The sequence below is a fragment of the Hippocampus zosterae genome, chromosome 1, assembly GCF_025434085.1.
Source record: "Hippocampus zosterae strain Florida chromosome 1, ASM2543408v3, whole genome shotgun sequence".
Taxonomy (NCBI): Eukaryota; Metazoa; Chordata; class Actinopteri; order Syngnathiformes; family Syngnathidae; genus Hippocampus; species Hippocampus zosterae.
The window spans coordinates 29,961,613-29,984,618 of record NC_067451.1 but is presented as its reverse complement, the minus strand read 5'-3'; the positions used below and the strand labels follow the sequence as shown (position 1 = coordinate 29,984,618).

General features: G+C 43.4%; 1 long non-coding RNA gene and 1 other non-coding gene across 2 annotated transcripts; one reads left to right on the top strand and one right to left on the bottom strand.

The window, feature by feature from the left end:
- The first annotated feature begins 5,106 nt into the window (after positions 1-5,106).
- LOC127608244 (uncharacterized) lies at positions 5,107-9,869 on the top strand. The gene is made up of 2 exons (XR_007964217.1): positions 5,107-5,458; positions 9,182-9,869. It is a non-coding gene; the product is annotated as an uncharacterized LOC127608244 (long non-coding RNA).
- An 11,263-nt stretch (positions 9,870-21,132) lies between these two features.
- trnag-gcc (transfer RNA glycine (anticodon GCC)) lies at positions 21,133-21,203 on the bottom strand. Its single transcript has one exon. It is a non-coding gene; the product is annotated as a tRNA-Gly (tRNA).
- Between the last annotated feature and the right edge of the window lie 1,803 nt (positions 21,204-23,006).

Below are 23,006 nucleotides of genomic sequence, written 5' to 3'. Positions count from 1 at the left end.
TTGTGTGTTAAACCCTGTCAAACGGTTGGAAATTGTCACGTTCTGCCCGAAGCGATAACGGATCGCTCCGTGCAGAACAAGGAAGTAAAGGGTTGGATCCCCGGAAAGCAGACAACGAAAAAATCTTGTCAAACAAAAGGTGTCTTTAATGACAAAAAAAAGAAAGAGCCCGACAGGGAAAAACGGTAACAAAAAACGCTGATCAAATAAGGTCCAGGAGTAACAAAGAAGGAGAAAACAACTGAAAACGCTCGCGGAAAAACAAAACACGAGGAGGGCCTGAATTGGCGAAAAATACGATAAGTACAATACTGAGAGTCTAAACGCGAAATCACAAGAGTATAGGCCGTAAGGCAAGAAGGCAACGAGTCAAAAACGAATAGCGAAATAGAGCACGAGAGAATATGGCACGGCGTGGAATTCTCCGGCAGAGAATGAGCTGCCAGAGCCACTTGATAAAGGCCTGATAATCACCCTCGAATTAAGAACAGGTGTGCAGCAGGCAGAGGGAAAAACCCGCCACCTGCTGGCAGTCACGGAACGTGACAGAAATTCTGCAATAAAATAAATGTCATTTAAAGTATTGAAATGTGTTTATTGTTGAATTTCTTTCCAGATTCAACCTAAAAGTAGTGCAATTACAACTAATTATTCATATCAACTTGTACAATTAGCAGTAAATTAGCAAGTTGCATTCACATGAATTCATGTTAATTAATGTCAACTAAACATCTTCAGCTGTATTCTTTGACCCCTGCATATTCACAGTTTGGCACTTGCGGATTAGCATGTGGCTGATTTTCTTTTTCTCCCTCCGCCCAATATTTTTTCTTATTTTGGGTTTTTCCGATTTCATTTTTCCCCCCCGAGTTTCATTTTCTACATGTCTCTCAATTTTTCTCTCAACATTAAAAACTGTGTTTTTAGCTTTTTTTAGGGGTTGTTGTAAATAATAGTATATATTTCGAAATAAATACATAAAAAGTACAATAATTCATGAATAAATAGGGTGGCACGATAGTCGACTGGTTAGCACGTTGACCTCAGAGTTCAGAGGTCATGGTTTCGATTGCAGCCTCTGGCCTTCCTGTGTGGAGTTTATATGTTCTCCCTGTGCCTGCATGGGTTTTCTCCTGGTACTCTGGTTTCCTCCCACATTCCAAAATCATGTACCGTAGGTTCATTGATCACTCTAAATTGTCCCTGGGTGTGATTGTGAGTGTGAGTGGTTGTTTATCTACATGTGCCCTGCGATTGGCTGGCTTCAGGTTGTCCTCCGCCTACTGCCCAAAGACAGCTGGGATAGGCTCCAGCACGCCCGCGACCCTCATGAGGATAAAGCAATTTCAATAATGGATCAATAAAGATTTCTTTAAGTAGTTTTTTTTTTGTTTTTTCTGGGAAAATAATTCAAGAGGCCCTGGCCTACAATATAAATCTTTCATCCACTATAAATCTAAAGTGTTGTAGTCGTTCTTCTTATTGATACAATAATACTACTTGGTATTCGTTTTTTTTTTAATACAGTTACATTTATGGATTTTTATTGAATACTCCTCGCTGCCCATCTTCAAAGCCCTCCTCAAAACTCACTTGTATTCTTTGGCATTCGACTCAGCATGACTTAGATTTGTTCTTGATTTTACTGTTTGGTGCTTTCTACCGCCTTTTATTACCGATTTGTATTACTGTTTATGGTGCATGTCAAATTGCTCCATGTACAGCACTTTGTATGCAGCGATGGCTGTTTGAAAGTGCTCTATAAATACTGTTGACTTGACTTGACTTGACTTGACGAATCGGTTCATTCTGTTATTCATCTTATTCCAGAAAAGTGACAAACTCATCAATAAGTTACCGCCTTTTCCTTGTGTGACTAAAGGCCCCCACAGCTTGGGGTTCTCAACGACTGACTTTAAACCCTGCAGTGAACTATCCCTTTTGTTGTGTTTTATTTATTTATTTAAATCAGAACGCTTGGATTGCAAACAAACTTTTTACTGTGTGTTTCAAATCCAAAAGTACATCACTGACGTTAACAGCATTTCTTTCAAATGAGCAGCATGAGTGATGACGCATGATTTTTCCCATCAACAAACGAGACACATTTGTGGCCCTAAAGAACTGGTTCTTTTGATGAATGCTTCTCTCCCACTAAAAAAAAAGTGTTGAAAATGTTCACACCATCAAGTACTGACATGAGATCTACATCATCAAGCGCAAGCCATAAAGGATGAGGCAAGTCCTGCAAACATCAAGTGTGTCATTGATACTCGTCATTAAGCATGAGACCATTTCATCAAATATGAGGCAAGTCCTGATTATCATATATGAGAACGGTCCATGAAGTATGTGACAAGTCCATCATGAATGAAGCAGGTCCATACGAGCAATTACTGACATGAGGTCAACAACTTAAAGAATGAGGCAAGTCAATTCAGCAAGCAGATTATACATTTATGTAAAACCACTTGATGAAATAAAATTGAGTGAATTCAACACACCCACAGTGTAGTGAGCTGGTGTGCATAATGACTCGCTGACTGCTCCGAGCATTTGGATTCACACACAACGGAGATATTTCAGTATTACTTACTTACTTCTCCCACATTAGCAAGCCCGCAAGTTAGTGAGTAAATGAGCGGATTGGCGACGGGCATGTCCAATGACTTCACTTGGTTTTGTGTCGTGTGTGGTTTTCACATAACAGACACTTCAGGGAAAGTTAACTGTTGACCAAACACAGGGGAAGATGAAATTCAGCCTGTGGCTCACCCTGACGCACATGTGAGCACATGCCTTAAGAACGTGCTTGAGTGACAGGTAAGATGAGCTTGCTGGTTTTCTTTGCATTCAGCAGACACACACCGATAGCGTCAACTGGGAAGGCGGCTCTATTTTTCATGATTTTGGAGCCTTATTTTAGATACTTGGTGATTTGTAAATTTCCCCAGTGTGGGACGAATAAAGGATATCTTATCTTATTTATTTATTCATTCAAATTTGGCAGGCTTGTAAACAACACTCTTCTGAGTAGTTTGCCAAATGTATAAGATATTTTTATTTTCTCTTCAGAGTGATTTTTACTACTGTTCTACGCCTGTAACATTGAGACTAAGGCAGGCCCACATAATTAAGTATGAGACAGGTCCCGAAATTACCTGCATGAGCTATACAGCATCAAGTATCAGGCCGGTCCAAATCATATATTAAAAACAAAAACAAAAAACAATCAAGTACGCGACCACTTTGAATCATCGAGTATGCGGCTGATTCACACCATCACGTGCTGGCATGGGGTCAACAACAGCAACAATGAGACAGATCCATCATTCACAAGACAGGTCTATGTAGTACAGTATTAGACTGGTCCTCCTAATCAAGGAGGAGGCAGGCCCTCAAAATCAATTTTCCACACAGTTAAACACTGTCATGAAGATGTACTGTGGAAAGCGTTGCCCAAGCTCAAGTGGAACAGCAGTCTTTGCTAGGCCCCCTTTCGCTGAATCTTTCTTTGCATGCCTGCATGCGTGTGATCTGGTTCAATGTTTGGTGTGTAACGCAAAGTATAAATCGGCATGTGGGTTGAATTTCCCCTTGAGGGACTATTATGACCGTAATAAACTAAAAATCTAAATTAAACATTACATTACGATGCAGCATGAAATATTAGGCAGGCCGGAAGCATGTTCAGCACAAGAGGGCAATCATCTGCAAAACCCTTTTTCATATAAGGCAGGTCAATCATTTTTGTGACAGGTCCTCGTGATCAAATATGAAACAGTTTGATCACATTCAAGCCAAGTCCTCAGCTGCAAGTACGACACAAGTTGATCGTGAATAAGAGAGAGCCATAAAGTATGAAGCAGGTCCATCAAACTTGAGGCAGGTTCGTACCATCAAATGTTGACATGAGGTCAAAAACAGCAATAATGAGGCAGATCAATCAGACTGAAGATGAGCCGGTGGCTATGCGCTAAAATACAGGCAGGCCTTTATTATGAAGCATCAAACATGTAAGGGGGATTTTGCCGTTGAACAAAAATATCACTTTGGGCATATTTGTTAAAACGGTCCAATGATGTGTGAAAAAAAATCAACACAATGTGGCTCGATCTTGTACCTCTCGCTTTCATAGGGTCTCCAATGTGATGTCAAGTCAAGTCAAGTCAACAGTATTTATAGAGCACTTTCAAACAGCCATCGCTGCATACAAAGTGCTGTACATGGAGCGATTTAACATACACAATCAAGAGTAAGAAAACAAACAGGTAGAATAAAGTGTGGTAGAAAGCACCAAGCAGTAAAATCAAGAACAAATCTAAGTCATGCTGAGTCGAATGCCAAAGAATACAAATGAGTTTTGAGGAGGGCTTTGAAGATGGGCAGCGAGTAGGCTTGCCGAATGTTCAGTGGAAGGTCATTCCAGAGAGAGGGACCAGCAACAGAAAAGGCAGTCAAGAGGCGAGCAGCGGCATTCTGGACCAGCTGAAGGCGCTTAATGGAGGACTGGCTGACTCCAAAGTAAAGGGCATTGCAGTAATCGAGCCGGGATGTGACAAACGCTGGATGCACAAATAGCCCCCGAAAACCATACGATTAGCCCGCGAGCCTCTTCTAGAAACAGCTTACTAGTGATGGGACATTGTGATTTTATAGGACTGTTGTAGATTTGATCATTTGAAAATGTTAACACTGGCACAGATTTCTAGAAATAGTGTTGCATGTTGATATTGATCAATTTCGTAATTATTGTGTGAAATCATTCTCGTGATCAGTGTCTCATGAGGCTACTGGAACTCACAGCATAAAGTACTTGCACAAGTTTCTTAGCATTAAGTATTAGCGCAGGCCGACGCTCTTCATCATCCCAGCAACCAGCACTAAGTGGGTTGTGCAGCGATGGCACATTTGTGATGAGTTTTCCATCTCATCTGCTCATCATTGTACAGGAAATAAACGCAACGCCACATCAGTTTATAAGTCGTTTATCTGATCTTTACGTTTAACTCCATAAAGGGCAGCTACTTCCGTATGAGTCAAGCAAAACAACAAACTTTGGAACGGCTATAAAAATAAATCTATAACACTTTACAACAGGTGCCCGGTCCTCATTTTAGTCACATGGACTCCAGACGTTTAATCTGATGATAGGTTCATTTATTCGAGCTAAGGCCTCATCCTCATCTGTAATAGATGATGAGTCAATTATTGAAGCTTTTGTAAGTCATTCACACGGGCTTTTGGAACACTGAGAGTTTAGTATGCCGGTCATGCTTTCAAGCTTAACCCTGACACATTTCTCTTAATGGTTACTAAGAGTGGACATGTGGGCTCAAAGCTTTTACAAAGCTTTCTGCATCTGCCTTATCTGGAGAGTAAACAATTTGTCACCAGCGAGAGTGTTACACATCATTTGTTCTATTCACCTCCAACTATGAAGGAACATCCAGTCCAAGTAAGTTTTTTTCAAACTTTTAAGCAGCTCACATTTCATGCACCATATGATATTATTCTGACGCCAAGTGGGCCTTTGTAATTGCATTCGCTACCAGGAGGTATTGCTTGTTCTATGAAGTAAAAATTGCTTGATGAGTAGCCTGGTAGTGAAATAGACGAACATACATAGACAACTGTGTAAATTTTTAGTTATCCATCCTGGAGCTCAGGGAGAGAAACCTCTGCCAATTTTATCCTACATTCAACAGCACGTCGACCTCACAGTGCAGAGGTGCAGGATTCGCTTCAGACTCCGACCTCCCCATGTGGAGTTTGCATATTATTCCTGTACCTGCGCGGGTTTTTCCCCGGGTACTCCGGTTTCCTCCCAGATTCCAAAAACGTGCATGGCAGGTTAACGGGACACTCTAAATCAGTGGTTCTTAACCTGGGTTCGATCGAACCCCAGGGGTTCGGTGAGTCGGTCTCAGGGGTTCGACGGAGCCTCTGCCATGGAGGCTAAGACACACGCGACTCAACATGTTAATTAGTTATGACACGCCCACTTTACATTGCTTGTCCAATCAGTGCTGCGGGAAATTTTGTTCACTCTGGAGTCACTGTGTGAAAAAAACCCCAAAAACGTATACTTATCTCTTGAATTTTTATTTACTTTTTTCTGTTTTTAGTAAATGAATTTTTTAAATATCTTGAATTTGTTAAAAATACATATATTTATTATTCACTCATGAAGGGTTCGGTGAATGTGCATATTACCTGGTTGGGTTCGGTACCTCGAAAAAGGTTAAGAAACACTGCTGTAAATAGTCCCTAGGTGTGAGCGCAGATGGTTGTTCGACTATGTGTGCCCTGCGATTGGCTGACGACCGGTTCGGGGTGTCCCCTGCCTGCTGCCCAAAGACAGCTGTTATAGGCTCCAGCACCCGCTGCGACCCTTGTGAGGGCCAATCGCAGGGCACACAAAGACAACAAAACAACCATTCGCGCTCACACCTCGTGACATTTTAGAGTGTTCCGCCCTGCATCTTTTTGGAATGTGGGAGGAAACCGGAGATCCCGGAGAAAACCCATGCAAGCATGGGAAGAACATGGAAACTCCACACAGGAAGGCCGGAGCTGCAATTCAACCCTGGGCCTCTGCACTGTGAGGTGGACGAGCTAACCAGTCGTCCAGCGTTTCGCCCTATTTGTCCCCCAATAATTTCATTTTTTTTAGTTATTTCTGTTAAACATACACATTTTCGAATAAATGGCAAAAGGATAATAGAAAATCGACATTAATTGTCACGTTCCGTATTTGACAGCAGGGGGCAGGCGTTCTTGCTTGCCGCCTGCACACCTGCCACCCATTTGTAGGCGATTGCACCTGCTATATTTAGGCGCTCCGGCAGTCAACTCACTGCCGGAGTATTCCATGCCGTGCCATTGCTATTGCCTATTCCTTCTCGGTTAAAACATTGCCTTAAAGACTATTGACAATTTTTGCGTTCCTAGATATCCTCTCGTGAGTGATCATAGTATTTTGCCTAAATTTTCTCCTTGCCGTTTTTTTCCGCAAGCGTTTTCTGTTGCCTCGTTACAATTATTTCCTGGTTCTCTTTTAGACCAGCGTTTTCTGCTGTCCATTTGGACGGGGATTTTGTGTTGTAATAAATATCATTTTTGTGACAAAGTTCCTTTCTGTGTCTGCTATTTCGGTGATCCACTTATCTCTAATTTGTTGCGCACGAAGCGATTACTCTGTCGCTTCGGGCACAACGTGACATTAATTCATTCATTTAATGGAAAAATGCTATCTACTGTAGGTTTTTGTCATTGTTTTTTGGAAATTTTACATCTCAGAAGTACTCGTGGTGTCCACATTTGGTAACGATATTGGTGACTACTCAAGAGATGAGTACTCGCATTGGTATGTGTCTGGAAAAAAAAAGTATCGAACATTCCTACCTTTCACCCAACACGAGGAAACAAGGACAAGCTTGTCTGAATTGTTTTGTAATGCAACATTCTCCTTCTAGTCCAAGTAGCTTGTTATTTGCCCATTTATTATGCATTTCAATTTGACTCTGAACTCAGTAATCAGGTCATACACAAAATGTTATTTGGGATGTCTCACAGGAACCACAGCTCCCTCCAGGAACACATTTGATTTGCTTTTAAAATGAAAGTGCTCAGCACCATAGGCTAACCGAAAGTTACTTTTTGGAAAATAATTGGACCGGCAATTCCTTCCGGGCATCGTTTGACAAACCCTTTTCCCCTGTATAAATAAATACATGTGATGACATGGAGAGATTCCAACTTGGAATGAAGCAATAGACTGGCTAATGACTGTACATACAGTGACTGAAAATCTGGCCAATGAAGGCAAAGAGTTTCCATAGTCAAACCATGAAGCAAAGGGGGTTTTAAGTGAGGGAGAGTAGGCTGAGGAACAATCAGGCGGACTGATGCAATGACATCTCGTTTTAGAACTTCTGGGATAATTTGCTTGTGGCTCCCTAAAAACATGACTTTTCTGTCAAAAAAGAGGGCACCTCATTTTAATCCATCACGAACCGTCTGAGTAGGAGCCACTGACTCTTTAAGCTGTGTCACCGTTTGTGTATGAAAAGACGCACACATTAAAAAGCCGTCTCAGTACGTCCATTGCTACTGAAAATGGTTCAATATAAATACATGAAGTGCTATTTTTAGTTTCAGGATCACGCAGACGCATGCAAAATAACGGGTTGGCCTGATTGTTTCAAACTTTTGGTCGTATTTTTTTGCCCAAGGTCACCAACACTGATGTGTTTTTATGTTCTGATTCATGAGACGCAACTTTAACCTTTTAAGGTTGAAATGTGAGTGAAAAGAAAATGTTGTCGGAAATGTGGTCGGAAATAATAATACATTTTGTGCCAGAGTGCAATTTAGTAGCAACAAAGAGCGGGGTGATGTTGGAAAGACTGCTTTCTGGGGTTGGAGGGTCGTTTTGACATTTACACAGCCGAGGCTGTTGTATTCGTACCTTAAATGGATGACAAAATAAAATGAGCAAACATTCTCAGCATGCGTACAAGGAAAGGAAGTCATTCAATCTCATTGACTTGGTTTTATGAGTCCCAAGACCTGTAGATTGTTAACTTATGATAAATCAGAGAAGGAGGTGCCATCGATGGAAGTGGGACATAAATAAAGAGAGACTTTGACCGGCTTGAGGTCCGTTCCCCCCGCTAAAAAGATCTCATGAGAATTTGATAGCAGAATGACAGGTCATCCGGGACGGTTTTTTCTGAGCTCTTGCCTTTCTCACCCAGAGTTATCATTCCCGGTGTTCTTTGTATATTTGATGACACAGAAATGTTTGGCTGGCTTTGTATTGATTGGCAATCCACCTCAATTGATACTTACGATCATAAGCGCCGCCACAACTGACCTCTGAATGTATGCTGAGTCAATTTGCAAACGAAGCTGGCAGATCCCCTGGCTGCAAAATGGGATCTATGTCCCTGCGAGAATCGTTGTGATCTCTATCAGTCCTCCGAATTGTGGTCGGCGGGTTTTGAAAAAGTGCTGGTGCAGAACAATCCACTCCAACAAGGTCATTTTCAATCTTCTTTTGCTACCTCACACTACTTTGTACCACCGGTGGGATGAATCTTTGCAAAGCCAAAGTGAGTGCACGGATGCTGCTGCGTATGTACTCAGTATCTAATCGCGGTTTCTGTCTTTCCAGGGGTGGTGAGAATGATGTGAGTGCACAACGGTAATCTTCTGTGGACGTCTTCTCAGCACACGGCCACAAAACAAAGTGCATACACAGCTTGGCTAGTTCTTCCTGTCTTTCTGTCTGTTTCTGTTTGACGTGTGTGGACAAAGACTGAGCGAATGGAAATGTTGAAATGTCATTCAGGCTTCTTATGTGTCATGATTTGGTTTGAGACCAACAGGTGGCGCTGTAGGGCTTACCCTGCAGCTGCACACCTGTTGGTCGTTATGCCATTACGTAATTAGTGCTTTAAAAGGACTCCCAGCCCGACCACACATTGTCGGGTCATTGCTGCTGTTGGCTGCTGTCATGTTTGTTTATTGGTGTGTTCGCTGCTGTCATGTTTGTTCAGGTCTTGTTTCGGTTATTTGGTACTTTTTTGCTTCAGTCATGGTTATGTTTGATACCTTGGTGTCATTTTGTTTTCAGGACTTTGTTTGGGATTTAGTTTCCGCTGTTTTTATTCGATCTGTCAAGTTCAACCTGCTCCTCCCTCTTGCCTGCCTTTTGGGGTCCACTACCACCACGCAACGTGACAATATGGAACTGTCATAGGAGGGGAAACTTGACCTCGTTCCAGCCTCGACTTCCAAGACAGATGAGAGCTATTAGTTCTTTAGTCATTACAAAGAATTGATTAAAGGGACTGACTGTGTGTGAAGTTTTCTAATTGGATACTGGGTAAACAATTTCGTGGGATGTTTTAATTCCATCCCCCACTGTTTTTTCTTTCATTCTAAGGCCTGGCGGATAACGCTCGTTCCTACCGACTGCTGTCAGGCTGCTGAATAAAAATAACAACAGTAATTAATAATAATAATACTTAAATGATGTGGGCGGCCCGGTAGTCCAGTGGTTAGCACGTCGGCTTCACAGTGCAGAGGTACCGGGTTCGATTCCAGCTCCGGCCTCCCTGTGTGGAGTTTGCATGTTCTCCCCGGGCCTGCGTGGGTTTTCTCCGGGTGCTCCGGTTTCCTCCCACATTCCAAAAACATGCGTGGCAGGCTGATTGAACACTCGAAATTGTCCCTAAGTGTGAGTGTGAGTGTGAATGGTTGTTCGTTTCTGTGTGCCCTGCGATTGGCTGGCAACCGATTCAGGGTGTCCCCCGCCTACTGCCCGAAGACAGCTGGGATAGGCTCCAGCACCCCCCGCGACCCTAGTGAGGATCAAGCGGCTCGGAAGATGAATGAATGACTTAAATGATGTGAAGGACAATTGTAAATAGCACTACGATTTATCCATTTTGTTTTTATATTACACTTTATTGAACGGTGTTTGTTGTTTTTTTTTCTTCTTTTTTCTTTCTACCTACATTCTTGCTGCTGGAGGCTGTAAATTTCCCCAGTGTGGGACAAATAAAGGATATCTTAATGAGGAGTACATGTCCTTTCTCTGTCTTTCAGACTATATCAATCATCACGTTTATTTTGTTCAATCTATTTTCTCAACACAATGGTCAAGACTTTTGTTAACCGGTTGAGAGCAAAATGGTCAATGGAAAAGATGGATTCCGAATCATACTCAAAAGCAAATGTCATCCAACCTCTGTGAATCGTCCGAAGCCAACTCAAAACGGGACGCAGTTGTGTGTATGATTTCGTTGCGCACGTGAATGTTTTAATGACATGAATAATGTTGTCCTGAGCGACCTCTTTCGGAACCTGGAGGAATCAGGTCCTCTGTCAGTCCAGCAGAATTTTCTGTGTAGCATCTCCTGTCCATCACATTTGCTCTGCGTGAAGCGGATCTCATCTGTCAGTAGAATAGAATGTCCGTGGTGCGTCTTGACTACAAATCTCCAAAGAGGCTGTGGTAGCACCCCTCTTGTTTCTCTTTCTTTCTCCATATCGTGTGACTGCATGGAGATACACTGTGATAATAACGTGCCCCCCTTCTTTATTATCTGCAGTGTGTGCCTGAAATTCTGTAAAAATAGTTCCAATTTGGTTATTATTAAATGTGCCTTTAAAAAAATGAAAGCAAACAAATGGTCTTTGTGTCTTAATTTGAGGCAATGCAAGATGTTCATACAAAATTTACATACTTTTTTTGGTTGAACTTCAAACCACAACTGGCAGACGCACTGCAGGTCCTCACTCAAGTATTTTATTATACAGTACTAGCTGGTTCGCCGCCCTGCGGGCGGCTCATCAGCTAGTTCCTGCGGAAGGCTGGTAAGGTGGGCCTTTGGCCCACAAAATCAGAATCAGAATCAGAATCATCTTTATTGGCCAAGTATGTAGAACACACAAGAAATTTGTCTCCGGTATAACACGCTGCACTAGTATCATCGTAAACAACAAAATCATTGAACCATTTTAGAGTATACCAGTAGTTTTGTAGTACCATTTTGTGGTGCAAGAAGAGTGACTATGTCAGTGACTGTTTAAGGAGTTAATGGCTAGAGGGAAGAAGCTGTTTAAGTGTCTACTGGATTTGGTGCGCAGGGATCTGTAGCGTCTGCCTTGAGGGGAGTGGCTGAAAAAGGTGGTGGACAGGGTGCGGGGGATCCAGGAGGATTTTCCGTGCCCTTGTCTTGATTCTTGCAGTGTGCAAGTCCTCAAGAGTGGGTAGGGCGGTGCCAACGATTTTTTCTGCCGTCCTGATTGTCCGTTGAAGTCGGATTTTGTCCTTTTTTGTGGCGGCCCCAAACCAAACCATGATGGAAGAACACAGGATTGATTCGATGACTGCCGTGTAGAACTGTCGTAGCACCTCCTGTGGCAAGCCATGCTTCCTCAGCAGCCTCAGGAAGTACATCCGCTGCCGGGCCCTTTTCAGGATGGAGATGGTGTTGACTTCCCACTTCATGTCCTGGGAGACTGTGATTCCCAGGAACTTGAAGGTCTCGACGGTTGACCTAGGGCAGTTGGATAGTGTGAGGGGCAACTGAGGAGAAGAATGTTTCCTGAAGTCCACGATCATCTCTACAGTCTTGAGCATGTTCAGCCCGAGGTTGTGTCGGCCACACCAGAGCTCCAGCTGCTCCACTTGTTGGCGGTACGCAGACTCGTCGCCGTCTTTGATGAGACGATGACCGTGGTGTCGTCTGCGAACTTTATGAGTTTGACAGCTGGATCTGTTGAGGTGCAATCGTTTGTGTAGAGAGAGAAGAGCAGTGGCGAGAGGACACATCCCTGTGGGGCTCCAGTGCTGGTGGTGCGTATTGATGATGTTGTTGCTCCCAGTCTCACCTGTTGTGTCCGTCCCGTCAGGAAGCTGAGGATCCACTGGCAGATCGCAGGGGACACACCGAGGTGGAGTAGTTTGGGGGTGAGGAGTTCCGGGATGATGGTGTTGAACGCAGAGCTGAAATCCACAAACAGAATCCTTGCGTAGGTCCCTGTGCTGTCGAGGTGCTTGAGGATGTAGTGCAGACCTATGTTGACTGCGTCTTCCACAGACCTGTTTGCCCGGTAGGCAAACTGGAGAGGGTCCAGCAGGGGTCCAGTGACGTTCTTTAGGTGGTTCAGCAAAAGGCGTTCAAAGGACTTCATGACCACAGACGTCAGGGCGACAGGCCTATAGTCGTTCAGTTCCGATGTTGCCGATTTCTTGGGAACTGGGATGATGGTAGACTGTTTGAAGCAGGATGGGACCTCACACAGCTCCAGGGATCTGTTGAAGATCTGTGTGAAGACCGGAGCCAGCTGGTCAGCGCAGACTTTCAGGCAGGAGGGGGACACTTTGTCGGGCCCCGGAGCTTTCTTGATCTTTTGCTGCTTGAATAGCCGTCTCACGTCCTGTTCGTGGATCTGTAGTGGAGAAAAAGAGGGTGGGGGGGGGGGGGTTGTGGTAGAGGTGGGTGTGAGTGGGAAATGGGGGTGTCCTTTTCAAATCGGCAGAAAAACATGTTTAGTTCATTAGCAAGACCCTTATTGTTCACTGTTTGGGGGGATGGCATTCTATAGTTAGTGATTGCTTTCAGGCCATTCCATACAGATGCTGAGTCATTAGCAGAGAACTGGTTTTTCAGCCTCTCTGCATAGCTTCTCTTTGCGATGTTAATTTCCTTCGTCAATTGGTTTCGGGCATGTTTGTACAGTGCCCGATCTCCACTTCTAAATGCGGCCTCTTTCTCTTTCCTGAGTTGCCTGAGTTTGGGAGTAAACCATGGCTTGTTATTGTTGAACGAGCGGAAGGACTTCGTTGGTACACACATGTCCTCACAGAAACTGATGTATGATGTTACAGTGTCTGTGTATTCATCCAGTGTGCCCGTTGAAGTTTCAAAGACGCCCCAATCAGTGCAGTCTAAGCATTCTTGTAGAGCTAGCTTTGCTTCATCTGTCCATTTTTTCACAGTCTTAACAACCGGTTTAACACATTTGAGTTTCTGTCTGTATGTAGGTATTAAGTGGATTAAATTGTGGTCAGAAAGACCCAATGCTGCACGGGCGACCGATCGGTATGCATTTTTGATTGTTGTATAGCAGTGATCTAGAATGTTGCCTTCTCTGGTGAAACAGTCGATGTGCTGCTTATATCTGGGAAGTTCACGTTTAAGATGTGCTCTATTAAAATCGCCCAAAATGATCAGGGGTGACTCTGGGTATTTTAGTTCGAGTTTGTATACTTGTTCGGCTAGCGTTTGTATCGCCGTGTTAGCGTTAGCTTGTGGCGCAATGTAAACACCGACTAGTAAAAAGGAGGTGAACTCACGTGGCGAGTAGAATGGCTTGCAGTTTAAAGACAGCGACTCCAGGTCCGGGCTGCAGTGTGCGTCGAGCTTCGTGACATTAGTGCACCATTCTTCGTTGATATAGAAGCAAATCCCACCACCTTTCGATTTCCCTGATAGCTCCGTGTCGCGGTCGGCTCGGAGAAGGCGAAGCCGGGTAGATGTAGCGCGGGATCTGGATGGCGGTCACTGAGCCAGGTTTCAGTGAAGCAGAGCGCAGCAGAACGTGCAAATGTTTTGTTGGTCTTTGTGAGGAGAAGAAGTTCATCCATGTTGTTTGGCAGAGATCGTAGATTAGCAAGATGGATCGATGGGAGCAGGGTTCGAAATCCACGCTGCCGGAGCTTGACGAGCACGCCGGCTCGCTTCCCCCTCCGGCGGCGTTTCCATGCTGCGTACAGCGCAGCCGCTCCGCTCGCGATTAGCTCCGAAAAACCTTGTGGATTTTTGTGTACTGGTGAAAAAAGACCGAGCGTAGACTCCCCAATGCACAGCAACTTTTCCCTCGTGTAAGTAAGCCGCTCAGGGTCGCCAAAAACAAACGAAAATGACAAAAACAGGGATAATACTAGGGAGCGTGTGACCGAGGCTGCCATACCTGACACTTGCTGATGACGTTATCATCAGCAAGTGTTGTTGCTTGGTTCAACTTTTTGTTCATCTTCATTGCTTATCGCGAAAATAAATAAAGAGATGTTTAGCTCTACTAAATAACTAACAATTTCATTGCAATGCTTGTGGGTAGACAACATTTGTTCGCTAAGATGCCCGCGCGATCGTAGTGAGCCATTGCCTGAGCGGCGCAGTGGCGGTGCAGTGGCGGCGCAGTGGCGGCGCGCAGCGGCGCGGTGAAATAGGTACGTTTTGAAAAGGGACAGACGGAAGGACAGACCGCGTGCGGGACGACGCGCAATATATATATAGATTTGTGAAGGATTCAACGGTAAATGCTTTTAAACTCAAAGCATAACATTGAAAATTGCACAGCTTCCAGACATTTGGTACATACTGAACTTCAAAATACATTCGTCAAACGATCATCTTCAAAACAGTTCAACAGTCATCCTTTAAACACTTTGTATGGTTAGTTAAAATAAATAAATAAATAAATCACCATATCATTACTGGCCATGTGTGATCCTTATTGGTGCCCGTTGTTATAATGAAATGAACACTTTCATTTACTTTCAACTACTCTCTTTTCGTCAATGGACGCTACAGCTTCGTGTTTGCTTTCAAAACTTAGCTTGTAGCAGACGTGTGCACCTTTTCAGCATGAGGTCTCTGACCCACTGGTAAAAGGACACTTTGATCCTCTCCTCTTTCATCTATAACTGCTTCAGACAACAAAGTGTATGCAAAAAAGTGGTGAAGATTGCACGACTGTCTGTGTCCTATGTGTTGTGTTGTGTTATTTTTGTTATTTTGACTTCAAAATGGCGCCGCGAGAGTGGCTGTCTTTCCAGCAGCTCCTATATTTTGTTGTTCCACTTCTTCCTTTCATAACTATGCTGCTGTGAATTGGGAATTTCTCCATTGCGAGACTAATAAAGGTTTTCTTATCTTACTTAATGCTATCACTTACGAACAGAGTTAATGTACACAAATATAAAATATTCTATTGTCGCTGTGGAGCGAAGTGACTCTAGCCATCAATCAAATGTTATTATTATTATTGTAGCTGACTAAGTTTGTGAACTAGATCAATTAAAGTTCAATACAATACAATACAATACATGCTGATTTATATAGTGCTTTCACAACAGCAGCAGCTGTAACAAAGGGCTTAACAAAACAGTTAAAAACGTAAAATAATAAACACAACACATAACATAAAACTTGGACAGTCATGCAGTCCTAACCACTTTTCCGTCACACACTTTGTTGTTTAAAGCAGTTTTTGATGAAAGAGGAGAGAATCAAGGTGTCCTTTAACCAGTGGATCAGAGACGTCATGCTCAAAATGTGCACACGTCGGCTACAAGCTAAGTTTCAAAGTCAACAAGAAGCTGTAGCATCCACTGACGAAAAAAAGAGATTGGTTCACTTCTCCTGTCCCATGGAAATCCATTTCAATTCCAAGCGGCGACTCTCGGTTCCAAATACGCATCGGCGCTCTACGCCAACGCTCCTCTCTCCTCATCCTCAACTTCGGCAGCCATCCATCCCACCGCACCAACGCCGACTGTCCAACAGCGCCGACATCTCCACTGAACAAAATGCTGCCCATTACAGGCGCAAAAAACACAAGCGCCCCAGGACTGTCCAGCACCGACAGTCAATGGCGCCGACATTCCTCCCAATCAAAATCTGTGCTGGCACAGGTGTCCTGCCGAGAAGGCGCAACCACCAAGCACAGATACTTCTCCTTTGACGAATGCCGTGGCCAGAAAACGCTGAACACAGTCCATATCAGGTCCACATGATGAAACAACAATCAACATGTGACAAAACAAAAGACAAAAACAACAAAACAAGAACAAAAAAGCAAGGCTCTTGAAGAGCACTTGCCGAAGGCTGCCTACTCGGGCGCCATCTTGGAAATGACAATGCACATACATTGTGCATGCAAATATACATGTAAATGAGACACACACACATACATATTAAACAGGCAAATGTTTTTTTCAGCTTCACAAAACTGAGTGTCTGTGGATGCTCGTACAGTTTACTCTTTCTTTCTCTCGTCCCCTCGCGGTCTGGTGGGATGCCAACAATAAGCGCAAGAACTCACAAAAATCAGTTTACCCAAAATGTTAACATAATTCCGGTACCATGTTTGTCTTTCATGTCATTCCAAATCTGCAAAATTTTAGGCACAGTCACGTTGCAGTAAAGGGTGGAAGCGAAATCAAGCCAAGTCTGCCATCTAATGGTGAATGGTGATATTACAATATATGCGAATTAGAATATGGATGGATGTTAAAAAGGTTTCATCTTTGGTTTGATTCAATACAGTATTGTATTGTATACGTAATAATTGTAAAATGAGTACCGTATTTTCACGACTATTCGACGCATCGTACTAATGGCCGCAGTCTCATTAATGGGTGACATTTCTGTATTTTACACATACACAGGACGCACCGTACGAATGGCCGCAGTTTTACAGTGGTAAAACATACGCCAGCTTAAACATACGGCATGCATGCGCGCACTCTAACACGTTAGCTTGAAGCATACGGTAGCATGCCAAAACATACAGATAAGATAAAAACACGTTTTTAAAAAGGCAACGAAAGCAGAACTGAGTTCGGGTGTATTTTATTTAGCCATCGTACAATGTTCTCACGTTTTTCGATCAATCATTACCCAGAAATCCATCAAAGTCCTCATCCTCTGTATCAGAAGCAGAGGACTGCGCATCTCAGTTGTCATTGAACGCATCACATGCTAGTGTGAGTTGCTACGCATTGCCGAGCGGAAAGAAGGAGTAGCAACAGCAAAGTCAACATTTCTCTCGTGTGAAGCTTTCCCACATTTGAAAGTAAAGAACAGAGCGAAACATGGTGGCAGCGCGTGTGTGTGTAGAAAGAATTGAACAATTGTGCAAGTACCGTAATCAATCAAAAACGCCGCGTTCCTTCTCGTTGTTGCGTATTGTGGCGTAACTCGCTAAGCGCTGCCTCTCACTCTTTGTAAAGTTGTGTTTGCCACCGATCATCCATTGTTCCCATGCCGTTCGCAACTTTACTTTGAACGCCCGGTTGATGCCAATGTCCAGCGGTTGGAGTTCTTTAGTCAAGCCTCCGGGAATAACGGCAAGCTCAGAGTTCATTTGCTTGACTTGTTTTTTTTCACCGCTGCTGTGAGATGGGCACGCATGCCAAAAGCATAACCGGTGGCTTTAAGTTTGAACTGAGCTTCGTAGGCGTGTCTTTTTGTCAAATTTATTTTCAGGGGTTCTTAGAAACCAAAACCGGAGTTGTTTTGCAACAATGCACATTGCCACACTCTATACAAGTGTTGGTACTGGCTTCAGGCGTCCACTTACACGCCCACCCTTCACCATTGGCGGACTAGCTTGCCTGTCCTCTCTCTCCCTCTCCCTCTCCCTCTCTCTCTCCCTCTCCCTCTCCATATATGTATATATACACGCCCACCCTTCCCTGATTGGCCGACTTTCCGGCATGCCTGGCCACAGTCACTTCCGCCTTTTCTCTATATAAACAGCGTGTCGGCTGTCAGTCAGATTTTGGAACTCAGCGCATATAAAGGACGCTCCGCACCATAAGGCGTCCTGTCCATTTTGGAGAAAATGTAAGACTTTTAATGGCGCCTTATAGTCGTGAAAATACGGTACATCACTGATTACACTTACCACGGGTTCTTTTGTAACGTAACCCCCGCGATAAACGAGGGATTGCTGTCATTTGAAAATTACAATGTTTTCGAATCTGAAATCTGAAAGCCTCAATGTAGTAAAATACAGTAAAATAAAAGGCAAAAATAATGACTACTATTGTTGTTCATCATTTTAATATAAGTACCATTTAAAAAGTGACCACTATTGCTGTACATGTTTTAATATAAGTGCCTTGCATCGCAAAAAACAAAAACAAAAACATATAGTTATAAATGATCAAACACTGAATGAGTTGTTAATATAAATCATGTAAATAATATATATTTTGGGTAAAGAGTACTTTCATTAAAAAGCTATGAAATCATGTACTTACAACATTAAGTCAGCTTCACTTTTGGTTACGTTTGTACGCAACACGTGAACCTAGCCATGCCGCAAGTCTCAGGTGGTAGAGTGGTTGCCTCCCAAGCCAGAAGTTGTGGTTTCGATCCTCATCCCTTGTGAGCAAGTCTTTATGTCCTGACGCAAGATTCTGATCCCCCACGTTGTACTGATGCTGCCTCATCAGTTGGTAGAGATGCAAAAGCCCATTCACATGAAAATGATCCAAGTATCAAGTACAATTATCAAGTACAACATTATTGTCAAATGTGCTGTACAGCACAGATGACATTTCTTCCCTCTCACAACAAGAGGAGCCGCTGCGGGTGCCCGCGCCACCATCAAAAGAAAAATTCACATAAAATGACAAAATAACACAACACAACACAACACATAAGACAGAGACACTCGTGCAATCTTAACCACTTTCCTGCATACACTTTGTTGTCTGAAGGAGTTATAGATGAAAGAGGAGCAAATCAAAGTGTCCTTTTCACCAGTGGATCAAAGACGTCATGCTGAAATGTGCGCAAGTCTGCTACAAGCTAAGCTTGAAAGCAACAAGAAGCTGTAGCATTCATTATCAAAAAAGAGGTTGGCTCTCTTCTCTTGTCTCATGTAAATCCGCTTCAATTCCAAGCCGCGACTCCCAGTTCCACACACGCATCCGCGCTCTGCGCTGACGCTCCTTTCTTCTCGTCGTTGGCGCCTCATGCCATGCATCCATCCAGCCGCAGACTGTCCATCAGCACCGACCTTTCTGCTGAACAAAGCGGGGCTGTGAAAATGCTACCAACTTCAGGCGCAAGACACAAGTGCCCGGGGCTATCCAGCAGTGACAGTCAAATGGCGCTGACATTCTTCCTAATCAAAATATATCACAGATGTACCTATCTAATCAAAAATATACCATAGGTTTATCTCAATTTTAAAGAGTACATTAGTTCTGGGATGCCGTAAACGTGAGGTCAATTTTACTTTTTTTCTTTAAATATTTCATAGCTTTCAATTAAGGTACTCTTTACCCAAAATACATGATTAAATTTGAGCCAATAGACGTTGTTGTTTTTTGGGTAGATTTTTTTTTACCATGTGACTTATTACCTGATTGCATTTCAGATTGCTGTTGCCTATATTGTACATTGTAAGCAGAAAAAAAATATTGTTTATTTTGTAAAGGTGCAATACCTGTGCTATCTGCAGACTTATATAAGATTATTTACGTGCCTCCTCATCGTATTCTTTCATTGCTTGTAACAAATCACATAAAAAGAATCTCTCTCTCGCTCTATCACTCTCTCTCTCTCTCTCTCTCTCTCTCTCTCTCTCTCTCTCTCCCTCTCACACACACTCCTTCCAGCTTGGAGAAAGTGTTCCTCCACCACGGCTGAGACTGCAGCAACCACCAATGTACCAGTGTATCAGTGTGTTAAAAAAAAAACTGCATTCCAGAATTTTGTCCATCAGTTGGTGGTTTAAAGGTGAGCAAAAAAATAAAATAAAAACAACAACAACAACAAAAAAGCCTGCTGTTCAACATCAAGTATGAGAAGAGGTAAGAGTTAGAAGACGCAAATGAGACTGAGGAGGGGGTGAGCCATTCCACCTTGGAAGTCAATTCTTGTCCAAACAACGAAGAGAGAAAAAAACAGGCCATAAAACGGTGCAGGTGTTGTCCTTTTTGTGATCAAATGTTCACTATATGGTAAATAATCTTCAAAATGATAGCCCCCAGCCCCAAAAAAACCCTGAAGAATTGCATTTCCATATTTTTTCATTGACCAAGGGGGCGGCCCGGTAGTCCAGTGGCTAGCACGTCGGCTTCACAGTGCAGAGGTACCGGGTTCGATTCCAGCTCCGGCCTCCCTGTGTGGAGTTTGCATGTTCTCCCCGGGCCTGTGTGGGTTTTCTCCGGGTGCTCCGGTTTCCTCCCACATTCCAAAAATATGCATGGCAGGCTGATTGAACACTCTAAATTGTCCCTAGATGTGAGTGTGAGTGCGAATGGTTGTTCGTCTCTGTGTGCCCTGCGATTGGCTGGCAACCGATTCAGGGTGTCCCCTGCCTACTGCCCGGAGACGGCTGGGATAGGCTCCAGCACCCCCCGCGACCCTAGTGAGGATCAAGCGGTTAGGAAGATGAATGAATGAATGAATAATTTCATTGGAAGTTTGAGCTTTTTGTTGTTATCAAGACACGATGCAGGAAGGTCCCCAAGTCATACTTTTGGTATTCTGACAGCTATACCCAAAAGCACAGACATTGAAAACGCAGACTTTCCTGATTTTTCTTTGTATTGGCCTCCCCCATCCACCCATCCTCTGAACCGCTTAACCTCGTTTGGGTTGCTTGCGTGCTAGATTACTCTCTGCTGTCTGTGGGTGAGAGGTGGAGCACATACCATGAATTGGTTGGTAGTCCGTCTCAGGGCACCAAAAAAAAACCATTTAAGTCTACTGACAGCTTTAAGTGTCCAACGAAGCAACCATGCGTGTTTTGGGTATGTGGGAAGAAAACAAACTATTTGGAGGGAAAAGAAAATATCCTTGCATTGGCCGGGAATCGAACCCGGGCCTCCCGCGTGGCAGGCGAGAATTCTACCACTGAACCACCAATGCTTAACGCTAATATTCAAAAGAGTTCTTTAAGACTCATAGATATTTGCAGTTGTAGCCCCAGTTGTCGAAAGCGGAGCTGCTCTGCTAAACAATATCTCGTCGAACAAAACATTTATTTGCTTGTCGGATGCCAGTAGTTAAAAGAGCAAAAGCAGGATCAGCAGGCCAGCTTTCCCACTCTATAAGGCTAGGGGCGGGTTGCTGCATTGACGACTTCATCAGAGGGATTTTCAGACACAAAGCCAAGGTGGATACCACATAAAGGGGCACTTCTGCAGAACACTTAGCAGATAAGAATGCATGCGTCCCTCCATAATGGCTGTTGACAGTCTGCCATTGTACATATGTAATTATGTTTGTGGATGTAAATGACGCGTGCTTTGATGTGAACGATGGCAGCGTGAAAGCTCATATGTCATTCGAAACCTATAACTCATATCGTCATTCGTGTGTGCTTGAATTTACAAAAGTGGATTCATTTAACTGACAAAAGTGCTTTAAACACAGAAAGGGTGGATGGAAATGAAGACAGATTTCACAGTATGAACGGTACGTGCTCATGAGATAATGGCCAGGAAATACCGGACACTGCTTAAACATTCTCTCGTTTTTGACAACTGGCCGTGCAAGTCTACTTTCTTCTCACGTGTACGTTTGCAGAAGTGTTCTAAGCACTCGTGGAATAACATCAAAGTATTCATAGTCTTTGTATATTCTAGCCGCGCAGTAAAAAGTAAATCGAAGCTGCTTTGCGTGAGCTGCAAAAATGCCCCCCATCGGTGCTTAAAATAAGACGTGCAGTATTCCACAGGATTACTTCTTATAGATTGCTTGCATGCTGTTCAGAGCAATGCATTCTGGGGCGTCTTTTTTTTCTACAGTGGCCATCTTGGGGGGCGGGGGGGGGGGGGGTGGGTGGCATTGTCAAGTCAAGTCAACAGTATTTATAGAGCACTTTCAAACAGCCATCGCTGCATACAAAGTGCTGTACATGGAGCAATTGTTACACATGATGCATGCACACACAGTTGCGTACCCTCCTTGTTCCTCCATCCATCCATTTTCTCATCGTCTTTATCTTCACAAGAGTCGTGGGGCGTACTGGGGCGCATCCTAACTTTCTTCGGGCAGTAGGCACGGGACACCCTGAACTGGTTGCCAGCCATTCGCAGTCCTTGTTCCTCAACTTGCTAAATTACAGCATTTTCAAACTATTGAATACGACTTGCCAGATCTAAAACGCGCAATATCAGCAGAAAGTTACTTTTTGTGAATGAGCCATACACTGTAAAATGCAGTTTTTCCGCAGACAGACAGACATGTTTTAGTACCTGGTGTTAATGACATGCTCTGTCGGTCTGTGACACACCACCTGATGAGTAAACATCATTGGTGGATTACAACTATTCAGTAGGCAGATGGATACAGAGTGTAATCTTAAAAATCTTAACCGAGGAAGCCATAGCAACTGTTGTGTGTTGTTTATATTGTACTGGTTCTGTTGCTCTATTGCACATACCGTAACCACACAGTGCAGCCAGCTTTTTTTCCTTCTACAATAAATAAAGTTGTTGTTTGCACTTTATCTGTGCATTGATGAAAATACCGTATTGGCCCAAATATACGACGGCCCTGATTATAAGACGACCCCCTCTTTTTCAAGACTCAAGTTTGAAAAAAGCCTTTTTGAACACCCAATTAATTTTTATACAGAAAATAATTACAGTACATCGGAAACAAATGATTATAACAATATATTTGAGAGAAAAAGCATGTTATTTTGCCTCATTCAAATTTTAATAT